This window comes from Aquarana catesbeiana, linkage group LG09, assembly GCF_042186555.1.
Source record: "Aquarana catesbeiana isolate 2022-GZ linkage group LG09, ASM4218655v1, whole genome shotgun sequence".
Classification (NCBI taxonomy): domain Eukaryota; kingdom Metazoa; phylum Chordata; class Amphibia; order Anura; family Ranidae; genus Aquarana; species Aquarana catesbeiana.
The window spans coordinates 108,337,048-108,352,550 of NC_133332.1; the positions used below are offsets into that span (position 1 = coordinate 108,337,048).

The following is a 15,503-nucleotide window of genomic DNA, read 5'->3' on the forward strand; positions in this document are numbered from 1 at the left end:
TTTTCAAACCTATAAACTGGAATATACATATTAAAAATTTACATTTTTGTTTTCGGGTTTAGCTGCTGGCTTTCACTTAAGTTTCTACAATATGAAATACAAAGAGCATACAATTTGTGAATTTCATGTTCCGTATTTTATCATGCCTTACGAAAATCCAGATAAATGGTAAAAATCTATTGACTAAGTCAATGAATGATACTACTTAAATTCCACTTGCACTGCTGAGTAGAAAAATACTCAAGGGATGAGCCAGACATCAGAAGACTAGCAGGAACACATGAAAGTGAAAGCCTGTAAGGTATTTACCATAAACACAGTGGAGGAGAGCTTAGCCAGTAGCACAATGTGGGTTGTTAAAGCATGCAAAGTCTGCCAAAGGTTAAACTGCATGTCAGTCATCTTTAGAATAAATCAAATAAAATCTCAAGTGTTGTTCTTAGACATTATTTATTCTCTCAGATGATCCAATATTTTCAGTGTGGATGAAACACAACTGTCTTGCTCAAAGGGTACTGCTTGCCATGAAAACATTAACCATTTCAAAAACAAGGGAGTTTTATACCTTTAGTATTGAAGACAATCCCTATATACGCGTGCAATCCAAATAATTCCTGGAGTTCAGCTTTAATGAAATGTTTTTCTTCTTTTTTTACACTGATTTTTTATTTATTTTCAATCTTCCATTTTGTTTCTGTAACAAGTCTGTGAGTTGTTGGCATTTCATCAACTTTGTATGCTGTGTTGAAGTAGGAACGGGGTCAGTTTATATGGCCATGGTTATGTGTGCAGTAAGGCTGATTTAGAATTTCAGCTAAGAAGCCATTCTTGTATATACTATGCTAAGAACAGTTTATGAGCTCTGTAAAATATGTTACAGGCTGTGGTTAAAGACACTGAATTCACCCTCTCACCCCCCTTAACACAGACACCTGTGTTTAGCACACTGACGTACACTTTCCTATAAGTTAGCAAATGTCAAGCTGATTAGTAAGTAAGATAAGGAAACCGCAAAGGCAAGAATCTGCAAACTGCAAGAGTACAAAAGGAATTTGCTTTGCTAACTGCTTTGCAACCATAAGAGTAGGTTAATTGCTTACAAAGGTTAAGAGGTTAAAAAATGTCTTATAACGGAAATGTATTGTCTATCTACTTGTGACGTAATGTAATAGAGTTATAAGTACACTGAATTTGTCTGTATGGGCACTTCTTGGCGTGATAGACACGAGTCGGGCCAGGAGTGTCCATTCTTACTAGCTAAAAGAATGGAATAAAAAATCTCGCATACCAGAAAGTTCATTGTCTAGCAGTCATTACCAATATCCATCCTACCTTACTTGCTACCTCATTTGGTGCATTGGCCGTAAGGGGGGAATATCGGTGTGACCTGTTGAGGCAGGTGGCACTGTTTTCCACCAGACCTACAAGGAATGGTCCGAGAGGCCAGCCCTGTGGGTTATATCGTAGTCTCAAAAGGCGCCTTCTAGAACTGTTATCTAGGAGACTGCGCTGTGTCCCATTTGGTGGCCTGCTGTGGACGACCTTCGTAGCGTCAAAAGGACCTGGGAATCCGAGCAGTAGATAGCTGGAGCTCCAACGGGAACAGGTGAGAGCCTTTTACTTTTGGTTTTGGGATAACTGTCAGACAGCCAGTCGGCCTCTCGACGGATCGAGAGAAGGGAAGCCTGATCACCTTCCGAGAAGAGACCTCCGTTTAGATGATTGTGCATCTTTCGGACGAATTCTCAGTCAGTCAGTAATTTTTGGGTGGGAGTGTCTGGTATGATTGATGTGTGTATGAGACATCACTTTGTGGTGAAGTGACCGTGTCCTCTTTTAAGTGCGTTTTCTGGCTGGGAGACCACGTCCAGGCCACTGACCGAGGGAAGCGTTGTCTATTGTTCCTACTTGTGTCGAGGATTCAGACCCCTTACTGAATTCTCATCATCTACCCTACCCTCTGTGTCTGTCTTGGTGTCTGTTAGGTTATAAGAATGGGTGGGAAACATAGTGTTGAATCTCCCCTACAAACCATGATCTCCAACTTTAGGAAGGGATTTGCTAAGAACTGTAATTTAAAACTTAGCCCTGAGAAATTGATAACATTGTGTGAGAAAGATTGGCCCTGTTATGGAGCGCGGTGGCCCCCACAGGGAACCCTTGACTTAGAGACCATTGACTGATTATTTGAGAATATTATGTCAGACTCACAGAAACATGACCAAGACGCACCTACCAGGAGGACTGTTCGTTCGGGTGATTGTGCATCCCTCGAATAAATCCTCAGCCAGTCAGGAGGAATATCCGTCCAGATGATTGTGCATCTCTCGGATAACTCCTCAGCCAGTCAGTCAGGAGGAATGTTCGTCCAGATGATTGCGCATCTTTCGGACAAATCCTCAGCCAGTCAGTCAGTCAGTCAGCTAGGAGAAAACGTCCGTCTGGATGATTGTGCATCCTTTGGACAAATGGGAGATAAAAACCTGCAGTGGATAGAAGCCACAAAAAGAGGAACAGTGTAGAATTATGGTTATGACAAAGAGTAGTGACACTGACAAAACAAACAAAACATATATTCTCAACCCGAAGAGACAGATCAACCTCCCCCGTATGTAGATGAACAGACCTCAGATAGAGACAGGTCAGAGCCATGTCCAAATGCCCCGTCCAGTGGACAAGAGGACTCAAGCTGTTGTCCACCTACATCAGATTCAGTCAGTATTTCAATGCCAAATCTCAGTAAATATACTCCTGACCGTAATACTCTGAGTATAGGCAGGACAGAAATAGGGAACTCAGTAGTAGTCAATGGGCTCCCCAATCAAGTGTCCACTTCCACTCCGAGAAATCCTGATGCAAATAGCCGGACCTTTGCCCGTCTTTCAACATACCCCTGCAAATGCCCTTAAGAGAACAGGCGGTGGAGGAATATCGGACTCTAGTTTACACCCCTTTTTAACACAACAGATTTACTGAACTGGAAGATTCATAACCCTGCCTACTCTGAGAAGCCCCAAGCCATCACAGATTTGCTCTGGTCAATAACCCCACTTGGTCGGACTGCCAGCAACTTTTATTGACCCTTTTTAATACTGAAGAAAGACACAGAATTAACCAAGCAGTGCAGAAGTATAAAGGCAAAAGACCCTTCCTATTAGAAAGACTTTGTAGTTTTTGGGGGGGGCATCAAGTCCAACATCAGTTCCTGTACATGTCGGATTCCCCTATTCCCTCGCTGGGCAGAGACTTACTTGCTAAACTCAGAGCACACATATACTTCCAATCTGACGGATAGGGATAGGCTATCCTAAAATTGCCCCATCCCTTTGAAGCCCGCATACTGCAAGACATCCCGGGACTATGGGCAGAAGACAACCTACCAGGATTAGCCAGACATGTTCCCCCAATCCTTATCGAATTAAAATCAGGAGCCACTCCAGTCAGCCTGAAACAGTACCCAGTCCCTCGAAAAGCCCTAGTAGGAATAACACTGTGGAATTCTAAAACCCTGTCAGTCTCCCTGGAATACACCTCTACTTCCAGCGCAGAAACCCGAAACAGCTCACTGTTGTCCTGTTCAAGACCTCAGAGCGGTCAATCAGGCTGTAATGACCATGCACCCAGCGGTCACTAATGAACTGTTACAATTACTGTGGGAGGCAGGTTATAAGGTGTCCCGGAGAAAGGTGCAATTTTGACAAGAGACTGTAAAGTACCTGGGATTCAGAGTATCACAAGGACAGAGACAATTGGGAGAAGGCAGGAAAGAAGCTGTTTGTCAGATTCCCACCCTGACTACCAGACGGCAAGTACGTGAATTCCTGGGGGTGGCAGGGTTCTGCTGAATCTGGATACCGGACTTTGCCATAAAAGCCAGACCCCTCTATGAATCCACAAAGGGGGGAGAAAAGGAACCCTTCCAATGGGGAGAACAGCAAAACAGAGCATTAAGACATTAAGGTCTCCCTAATGCAGACTCATGCGCTGGGCTTGCCAAATAGCCAAAAAGTCTCCTATTTGTATGTCAGTGAAAAACAAGTAATAGTAGTAGGAGTCCTGACACAACACTCTGGGTCTTGGCAGCGCCCTGTAGCATACCTTTCAAAACAACTGGACACTGTAGTTCAGGGATGGTCATCCTGCCTGCGGGCCATCGCAGCAACAGCCCTCCTTGTGGTCGAAGCTGACAAGTTGTCATTAGGTCAGGAGACTTATGTCCGAGTCCCTCACCAGGTACAGGCACTAATGGATTACAAGGGAAATCACTGGTTTACTAACAGTCGAATGGTTAAATATCAAGCTATGCTGTGTGAAAATCCTCGTATCCACTTAGAGACTGTAAACACTTTAAAACCCAGCCACTCTGCTCCCCACCTCACAAGAACCCCTACCTCAGGACAGTCTCCGGGTAATGGATATGAAAGCCGACCAGACTTGAAAGACAGCCCCTTGAAAAAATCCAAACGTTGAGTACTTTACTGACGGAAGCAGTTTTGTAAAAGATGTTTATCCCCAGATATAGACTCAGACAATGGCCCTGACTTTGTCCACAAGTGCCTCCAGGAATTAGCAACAGCACTTAAGATTACTTGGAAACTACATACCGCATATAGGCCACAAAGTTCTGGAAAAGTTGAACGGATGAACTGCACACTCAAGTCACAACTGGCTAAGCTCTGTCAGGAAACCCAAATGAAGTGGACCTTGATGTTGCCTATTGCTTTACTGAGAATTCGGAGTACCCCAACAAAGAGGACAAATCTGTCCCCTTTTGAGGTACTGTATGGTAGGCCCCCACCTATCATTAGAGGGATAAGAGGAGACTTGCATCAGATAGGAGGGGTAGTTAACCGTGAACTGATACAGAAACTTGGGGAAAGTATGCAGTGTTGTATAACATAGGGAAATGGGTTCAAGAGAAACTTCCCATAAACTTGTCGAACCCAGTACACCCCTTTAAACCAGGAGATACAGTGTGGGTAAAGGAGTGGAACATAACCCCACTAGGGCCAAAATGGAGAGGTCCTTACACTGTTCTGCTATCTACCCCAACAGCCATTAGGGTAGCTGAGGTGACACCCTGGATACACCACTCCAGGGTAAAGCGAGCTGCTGACCTCACAGACTCCGGGCACAGTACATTAGACCCCCAAGATCCTTTGAGACTGAGATTGACCAGAGAAATCAGAAGGAAGAACTCCAGCCCTGTGTTCAGCACACCCCTGGAAGCTGCTGAATTTACGCACGGCAGAAGATAGACAGACTGCAGCCCTGCGGCCAACACACTCCTGGAAGCTGCTGGCTCAACGCACGGCGGAAGATAAAGGATATCTACTAAGCTCTGCTCCAACCACAGCCCGGACGCTGGTTGGTCTACGCACAAGCTGAAGCTTGAGGATATTCATCGGTGTAATGTTTACTAAAATCGTTATAATGAGACTGTTGATAGCCATAATAGTGATACTGACCGGGTTAAAAGAGGGGGAGAGTAACTCATGTGACCCTTGTATAAAAACCACCAGAGTAGGATCTGTGACTACCAAGATGTTACTGTGGCACTCCCATTATCAATGCAAGGGTACAGACACTGGTACCTGCATACATAATGGGACTACCTATTCAATGTGCTCTGTGGAAGATCAGATAACCTGCTATGATCCCACTTATGCACCTTACAAAACCTGGTTAACCGTCCGGAGCTTTAGTTCCACCGGGAAGCTTATAAACCGTACACTGATCACTGACCCCAGCACTGCAGCAAGCCTAATTTTTGATGCGTGTGCTGCGATCAACCTCAACCCCTTCCCAAGAGGAGGGTGTGGGGGATTGGAATGGGAGAGAGAGTATTTGAGAAATGATAGGTACATCTGTTCAGGGAAACTGGGACCTAGCTGTGCAGGTGAGGAATGGAATTACTGCCCCAACTGGAGGTGTGCTGCTTGGGGAACATGGGGAATGAAAAATCAGGATGCAATCCTACAATCCTTAGCTAGTTCATCCAGCTGCACAGTGGGAAGTTGCACCCCTGTGAATTTCACCATACATAACCCTGTCCGGTTTTTAGCACAATGGGGAAATAAGTTTGGAGTTCATATTTATGGTAAAGGATCAGACCCCGGTACAATTGTGTATGTCTCACTAGAAACTGAACTAACAAAGAGTGTTAATCATCAGCTATTTCATTCCCTTTATGAAGAACTGGCCACTGGTATGGAGATGCCTCCTAGCACAAAGAACCTGTTCATTGAACTGGCAGAAAGTGTGGCTGACAATTTACAAGTGACAGATTGCTATGTGTGCGGAGGAACTACCATGGGAGACCAATGGCCTTGGGAAGCCAGGGAAAAAGATTATGATGTGCCATTCAGTGCCACCTCTGAGCAGCCCCTGAACGAATAAGGTCAGAATGGCACCTGAAAACATCAATAATTGGGAAATATTGTATAGCCAGGTCGGGTCCCCAGTATAGAACACATGTAGGAGAAATGGCCTGTTTAGGACAACAGTTTTATAACAACACTTCTAAAAATACATCCTGGTGGAGTGATTCAAACGTACCCGTGCCTGACCCACACCCCTTTACCAATTTCACTCATCTAAAAGGGCTATGGGAAAATCTCACCAAAGAATCTAACTGGAAGGCCCCAGAAAACTTGTATTGGATTTGTGGGAACAAAGCCTATTCAGAGCTCCCTCAAGACTGGTCAGGAGCCTGTGTCTTAGGTACCTTAAAACCCTCATTTTTCCTTCTTCCACTGGGGAATAGGGAAGAATTGGGAGTCTCGGTGTACACAGGTCCAAAGAGGAAGCGGAGATCATCTAGCTTGAAGATAGGAAACTGGAAAGACAATGAATGGCCCCCAGAACGTATTGTCCAATATTATGGTCCAGCTACTTGGGCCGAGGATGGAAGTTACGGTTATAGAACACCAATTTATATGCTTAATCGAATTATAAGGTTACAGGCTGTACTAGAAATAATTACTAACGAAACTGCTACTGCCTTAAATTTGCTTGCTAAACAAGGAACTAATTTACGTGCTCATGTGTATCAGAATAGACTTGCCTTAGACTATCTGTTAGCTACTGAGGGTGGTGTCTGTGGAAAATTTAATCTGAGTAATTGTTGCTTAGAAGTGGACAACACAGGAAAAGTAGTTGAAGAAATCACTGGTAGAATGAAAAAGTTAGCTCATGTGCCGGTCCAAACATGGGATGGTTTCAACGCTGGTAGCTGGTTCGGGGATTGGGGTTTCCCCAGTGCATATGGGGTGAAGGCTATATTGGGGATCGTTGTAGTAATACTTGTAGCATGTCTGCTGTTACCCTGTCTGATTCCTCTTGGGACTAGAATGATCCAGAGTTTCATTGAGGCCACTGTAGAAAGAAAGGCTGCGACCCATATTATGGCTATGTGGAAATACCAGCCATTAACTCCCCAAGACTAAATAAAAATCTCAGTAACATTGGGCTCTGATCCATTAGAAAGCAGAACGGTATGGTATTTAATGATGCTTAATCTCGCTCATATTAATCGCTATGATTATGATCAAAGGGGGGAATGAAGTAGGAACGGGGTCAGTTTATATGGCCATGGTTATGTGTGCAGTAAGGCTGATTTAGAATTTCAGCTAAGAAGCCATTCTTGTATATACTATGCTAAGAACAGTTTATGAGCTCTGTAAAATATGTTACAGGCTGTGGTTAAAGACACTGAATTCACCCTCTCACCCCCCTTAACACAGACACCTGTGTTTAGCACACTGACGTACACTTTCCTATAAGTTAGCAAATGTCAAGCTGATTAGTAAGTAAGATAAGGAAACCGCAAAGGCAAGAATCTGCAAACTGCAAGAGTACAAAAGGAATTTGCTTTGCTAACTGCTTTGCAACCATAAGAGTAGGTTAATTGCTTACAAAGGTTAAGAGGTTAAAAAATGTCTTATAACGGAAATGTATTGTCTATCTACTTGTGACGTAATGTAATAGAGTTATAAGTACACTGAATTTGTCTGTATGGGCACTTCTTGGCGTGATAGACACGAGTCGGGCCAGGAGTGTCCATTCTTACTAGCTAAAAGAATGGAATAAAAAATCTCGCATACCAGAAAGTTCATTGTCTAGCAGTCATTACCAATATCCATCCTACCTTACTTGCTACCTCAGTGTGATAGAGGTTTTTTTTTTGCTTCTTTCTGTTTCTAAGAATTTAAATACCAGCATGTATGTCTAAGTTAGATAATATGTAAGTCAAGCAGAGAGGAAGTACAGTTTTGTATAAATATACAGTATGATTGACTATTACTCCTCACTATTCAGGTTGGAACAATGAGCTAGTGTCTGAATTCCAAACGAACACATTGGTGAATTTATAGCTGAAATTTGATGCAGCTGTTTTGCAAATAAATTTCTTATCACATTTGAATATTGCTGCCTATTCCAGATGGTCTTATTAAAAGTAAAAATATTTGCCAAGATCTGACATGCTCCCTTTGAACGTGTGTCTAACTACCAGGCATTACAATAATAGACTTAAGCCATTGTGAAAAATAATGATTGTATACACTGTGTTAACTGAAACTTCCGTCCTCTGCGATTCACAGAAAACACTGGATACATTACATGAGGTCTCTTTGATGCAGACTGCTGTGAAAGTTTTGCAGTGACCTCATGTAAGCAAAAAGCCAACAACAACTCAATACAATTATTTAGGCCTCCACCAGACTTTATAGTAACTTGAAGATTGCACTCAGTACCTGGACCTCAATTATCATTGTGAATAAAAGATAAGAAAAACAGATCTATGATAAAATAACCAGTTTTGTTAAGGGACCCAAAAATCCCTCCGCTATAATACAGGGAATAACACTGTTACCTTCACAGAACACAATGACTAAGCCCAAATTCACACTAGTGCGATCTCAGACATCGCATGTGATTCTCACCTGCACCACAGGTGCCGATCACATGCGATGTCTGTGTGATGCGAGTTCAGCCATACAGTTGTATGGCTGAACTCCCATTAGATTCGCAGAAAAAAAGTGCAGGGACTTTTTTTTTCCCCCGCACTGAAATCAGATCGCACGGGTGTTCTCAGCCATGCGATCTGATTCCTGTGCGAGTTTACAGTTTGCACTGTGATCTGTGAACCGATCTGAGGGTGTCATTAACATTGTATTGACACCCACAGTGGTTCGCAGAGGGCAGTGTGAACTGCCTGTGGGAGAGATACGATGCAGGAACCGGTGCTGTAATCGCGCTGGTTCCCGCATCGCATATGTGTGTACCCAGGCAGAACGCATTTTCACAGGCCAGAGCAGTGGCTTATCATGGTTAAAAGACCCTTGACTTGCCGCTCTGGGTTCTGGGTATAAATGACACAATGCATACAGCATATACTGTATGTTGCTTTGCCAAATTAGTTCTAGTGTGTTGTATGTCTTTGTTAGCATGGTAGAGCTATTGCACTTACAGTACATACAAAAGATGCACCTCAATCTGATTATTATCAGTTTTAAAAAAGACCTTTTAAGGTAGTGACACATGGTTTTTTCATCCCACAGTAATGGGCCTGCTTTGACTGGCAGATAGAATTTTGACTGTATTTCACTGTTGCTGTCAGTGCATGCTGGGACCCCCGGGACGCCGGTGGAGCGGCTCCAGCACAACTGCCCCCCCCCCCATGGCACGGCACTAGCACAACTGTCCCTACACCCCCCCCCTCGGCACAGCACTAACGCCCCAAGCAAAAAACTGGTGAGGATACAATGACCCTTTGAGATAAAGTAGGAAGTGTGCACAGGACACAGGACAGCTCGAAATTCCAATTGACCAGCCAATGACCGCAGTGGCAGAGAGGATGGCATGCCTGCATCTCCCACTATCAATAATATGCTGAACCTACCAACCTGATGGTGTCACGGATGTGGAATGGACAACTCGCTAAGTGTGCCTCAGATTTCAGCAGTCGCGGGACATGATCGATGGAATGCTCTCATTTCTCTCCCATTGCGATCTGAGACTGGTGTCAAGAAGAACGTTCTCTATGTAGAATAGCTCTATCCTAGGATCTCTGCATACATACATGTGCTGGGTGTGGTCAAATCTCTTTGGGGCAGGCGCTACTTTTTACCACATAAGAGCTTTTGATATCTTAGAAATACACCAATTTTACTGCAAGTTTTTAAGGATTACATAATTCTATCTCATTTCTCTATTATAGAAGGTCCTTAGACTTGATGCCACTTAAAGAGTGATATTGTGACATTCTTTACATATGGGTAAAGACAAATGCCTCATAAACAATTATTATGATCTATGATATGAGGTCTGTATGTGATACTCATACATGTAGATGAGAAATCAAGTAATATATGCATGTATGTCACTTATAGGATATATTTTATTTTTAACTTCATCACTTGAACTGCATGTGCATCCTTGAAAAAGTGGACTTTGTTCCAAGAAATGTGTTGGATGGAAATAAGCATATGTAAAATTGTTTGTGCGTGTATATTACACAATTATGGTGTTGTCATGGATATTTTTATGGTCTTAACCAAGTTAATCTGTATATGTCCTAAAACCCTGTTTTATGTGAAAAAATACAATTTGGAATGCTTTTATTCATGTGTTAGCACACTATACCCCCCATAATTTCTAAGGAAGTGTGACTTTTATAATACTTATCACGGGGATGTGGCATGCAAAAAGTGAATCACTTCCTCTGACTCTCCATTGCTTCACTTTACTAGTCTACCACACCTGTCTTTGTTTAAAAAAAATGATATTTGTGCAGTTCTTTCCTTCCACAAAGGAACTTCTGCTCCTAACCAGGGGAGTTCTTATCAAGAGTCTCAGAGATTCAGTTAAGACATCTCCCTGAGTATTCTTTTGTGTTCTCTTTTAACCACTTAAGGACCAGCCTCGTTTTGGATTTTAGGTGTTTACAACCCCCAAACATTATATATGGTTTTTCTTCTAACACCCTAGAGAATACAATGGCAGTCATTGCAATACTTTTTTTTGCACCGTATTTGCGCAGCGGTCTTATAAGCGCACTTTTTTTGGAAAAAATTCACTTTTTTGAATAAAAAAATAAAACAACAGTAAAGTTATCCCAATTTTTTTTATATTATGAAATATAATGTTACGCCAAGTAAATTGATACCCAACATGTCATGCTTGAAAATTGCGCCCGCTCGTGGAATGGCGTCAAACTTTTACCCTCAAAAATCTCCATAGGTGACGTTTAAAAAATTCTACAGGTTGCATATTTTGCGCTACAGAGGAGGTCTAGGGCTAGAATTATTGCTCTCGCTCTACCGGTCGCTGTGATACCTCACATGTGTGGTTTGACCACCGTTTTCATATGCGGGCGCTACTCGCGTATGCGTTCGCTTCTGCGCGCGAGCTCGTCGGGACAGGGGGGTTTTAAAAAATTTTTTTTTATTTTTATTATTTATTTTACAATATTTTATTTATTTTTACACTGTTTAAAAAAAAAAAATTGTGTCACTTTTATTCCTATTGTGTAAACATCCCTTGTAATAGAAAAAAGCATGACAGGACCTCTTAAATATGAGATCTGGGGTCAAAAAGACCTCAGATCTCATATTTACACTAAAATGCAATAAAAAAAAAAAAAAAAAAGTCATTTAGAAAAATGACATTTGAAAAAATATGCCTTTAAGAGGCGTGGACGGAAGTGACGTTTTGACGTCGCTTCCGCCCAGCAGTGTCATGGAGACGAGTGAGCGCCATCTTGGCCTCACTCGTCTTCAGACACACCAGAGAGCAGGATGCGATCGCCTCCTCCTCTACCGACAGCTCCGGTAAGCGGCAGAGGGCACCGGATCGCGGCGGGAGGGGGGGGGGCCCTCTCCCGCCAACGATAAAAGTGATCTCGCGGTGAATCCGCCGCAGGGACCACTTTTATCTGAAAGCCGGCCGCCGCACGAAAACGGGGATACCGGGGTTATGGCAGCTAGCTGCTGCCATAACAACGATATCCCCGTTCAAACTTAGGACGTACATCATCGTGCGGCGGTCGGGAAGTGGTTAAGCATTTGAATTTTATTGCTCAATTATTGTATCTGCATAGATATTTTTAAAGATCAATCAATCTCCCAGTTTAAATCAGTTGAATACATTTAAGGTTCATCAAAACAAAAATGTTCAATGTCTTACGGCCTGTCTTGCCCGCACACTTAACTGGAGCAGTTTAGTGCGTGGGCAACAGTCCTTTCTGGGCTGCAGTCATGTGCAGCAGGGGGCAGTGCAATGTGCTTTACCGCATCACACAGCTCCTTTTTTTTTACTTTATGTGAAGTGCACAAAGCGACACTTCATTCATTTCACCGCACAGCAGTGCAGTGCATTGCCCTTGCTGTGCGGTTCCATGCAGTAAAGTGCAATACTAGGTAGCATGTCTGCATTTAAACCAATGCTGTATCTAGGCCTAGACCGACAAGGCCCAGGCCTAGGGCAGCACTTTGCAGAGGGGCAGCACGGAAAGAGTCCCTGCCGGCTTGCGCTACACTGTTAGTGTAGCGTCAGTCTTATGGGCCGGACTGGGCTGAGAGGCAAATTAGTCTAGCGCCCCCACAAAGCGGCCGCACTGCTTTCGGTATGTGGGCGGCCGGCATTCTGCAACTGTGGGGGGGGGGGGGGGGGCGCCGCTTCTAATTTTGACTGTCCTATCATCCTGGACCACAAACCTTCCTCACTGTGCTGCACCATTGGCATGGTTATATTTTCTTAGTCCTCTCCATAAAATTATCAGAAATTTGTGCTTAAAGTAGAACTATAGGCAACACTTTTTTTTGTTTTCATTTTGGATAGAGTAAGGGAAGGTTATAGCCCCTGTCGGTTTAATTTTTTATCATCCCTGTCCCATTGTAGAGATTTCCCTTCACTTCCTGCCCCATAGCCAAACAGGAAATCTATGCAAATTAAGGGAATTCCTCTCCCCCCCCCGCCACCAGGCCCTCAGAACTAGTGTCCCTCCCCATTCTATTTCAGGGCAGGTCTTAAAGAGCAAGGGGTGTGGCCTTGACAGGAAGGGGTGGGTCATATTTAAATTAGGGGGTGCACGAGTTTAGTCAGGCCTAGGGCAGCATAAAACCTAAATACACTACTGATTTGAATGCACCTCAGGGTGAGGTATAGTGAGAATAAGGCACACAGAAAGGAATTGAAACAGTTGTTTTATGTGTCCTAGCGGTGACTGTAATTCTTCCTGTGTGGAAAATCAAAATCAATTCTCTAGTGTGAATTGGCCCTTACAGTTCATTTTTTTTCTAAGGTAGCTAAAGCCTGAGTAGAAAAGCCCATTATTTGCTATCAAGTACAGAATGGGACCCTTGCTCTCAGTGAGAAAGCAGAGATCTCTCTGCAGAGGTCCAACATGCCCACTGAGACAGACCAATAGTTGTGAAATCAGCTCATAAGCTGTGCATGGACAGGTGCATGACCCCCAATGCGGAGCCTGTGCTTTTAGGTCTGTGCACCCATCCCTGCGTACATGTCAAAGTCAGCTGCGTGGGTAAGCCTATACAGTCAGTTTGTGTTCATTCACTAACATAGGCTGCTTGCACACAGCTCAGTGCTATAACAGAAAAATAAAATAGAGTACTGAGCTAAGCTCATGTGAATGAGCCCTTATGAAAAAGTTACATTTACCAGTTAACTACAAAAATAAAGACCTACAGAAAATGTTTCGCCCATGGGACTTTGATGAGTTGTACCAAATACAGTTGATAACAATATTCCTAAAAAATACAAAATGTATTCAATATTAAAATTAAAATCAGCCATACTAGACACTACATGTGTCATAGTGAAACAGACATAATATAACCAAACTTATAATTTTTCCATATGCCCCTTCCCCTGATCTCTCTGTCAAAATCGATGGCATAACTATCAGCCCATCCCCACATGCCAAGGTCCTAGGTGTAGTCCTGGACTCTGAACTCTCCTTTAAGCCCCACGTCCAATCACTGTCCAAAACTTGCTGCCTCAACCTCTGCAACATCTCCAAAATATGCCCTTTTCTAACCGATGACACAACAAAGCTCTTAATTCACTCGCTGGTCATGTCTCGCCTTCACTACTGCAACTCCCTCCTCATTGTCTTACCTCTACATAGTCTATCCCCCCTTCAATCTATCATGAATGCTGCTGCAAGACTCATCCACCTTGCCAATCGTTCTGTGTCTGCTACTTCTCTCTCTCAATCCCACCACTGGCTCCCATTCACCCAACAAATTAAATTCAAAATACTAACAACTACTTACAAGGCCATCCATAATTTAGCCCCCAGCTACATCACTGACCTAGTCTCAAATACCAACCTAATCGTTCTCTTTGTTCCTTGCAAGACCTCATGCTCTTTAACTCCACCCATGCTCGGCTCCAGGACTTTTCCTGAGCCTCTCCAATCCTATGGAGCTCTTTACCCCAACCTGTTCGATTATCTCCTACTCTGTTAGCTTTTAGACGATCTCTGGAAACCCTCCTCTTCAGAGAAACCTATCCTACCCATACCTAACAACTGTATTTTCATTTTCTCCATCAGTTCATCCCCCACAGTTATTACCTTTTGTTTCACTTGACCTTCCCTTTTAGATTGTAGGTTCTAATGAGCAGGGCTCTCTGATTCCTCCGGTATTGAATTGTATTGTAACTGTACTGTCTGCCCTCATGTTGTAAAGCACTGTGCAAACTATTGGTGCTATATAAATCCTGTATTATAATAATAATAATAAATAATAATGTGTTGATAATCATTAGTTGCATCTATACAATTTCCAAATACAACTCGATTTGGTGCACATATGGACAGCAGTCTCAAAGCATTTGGTGGGGCAGTGCCTACTTCCTCAGAACACAGCCAAATTTAGTTTATATGTCAATCGAAACAAAGAGGTAAAAAGACACAATCCAAGGGATAAATGTAATGTAAAATTGTATATATGCAACTAATGTATAATAACACATGTATATTATGTCTGTTTCACTATGACACATGTACTGTCTAGTATGTCTGATTTAAATTTTAATATTGAATACATTTTGTATTTTTTTTAAGACTATTGTTACCAACTTTATTTGACAGAAGTCAGCAAAGTCCCATGGGTGAAAAATTTCCTGTAGGTCTTTCCATATTTTAAGGTAATGAGTTCTGCCATTGTATCAAGTACTTGTGGCCTCCCTTTTTCTTATATAACTACAAAAAAAAAATGTGTAGTGTAAACATACAGTCTACTTTCCCTTTTTTCTGGATAGACTCAATGGGTCCTTTATTTTTCCTGTGACCTAATGCCTGTTTAATTTTTTTGGCATTTTGACAGCTAAAGCTTGTGACACATATTCTGAAACCTTTTTGAACCTTATCAAGTTTGCTATAATCTTCCAAAGATATTTTGTATGGCAGCTATTAATTGCCCCAATATCTTTGTATTTGGCTGCTTTGGCATTTTTCCCCTGACAATGGACAC

The 15,503-nt window shown here is 42.8% G+C and overlaps 1 pseudogene; it reads left to right on the forward strand.

The window, feature by feature from the left end:
• The first annotated feature begins 743 nt into the window (after positions 1-743).
• Positions 744-8,425, forward strand: LOC141107992 (endogenous retrovirus group 3 member 1 Env polyprotein-like; annotated as a pseudogene).
• The last annotated feature ends 7,078 nt before the right edge of the window (positions 8,426-15,503 follow it).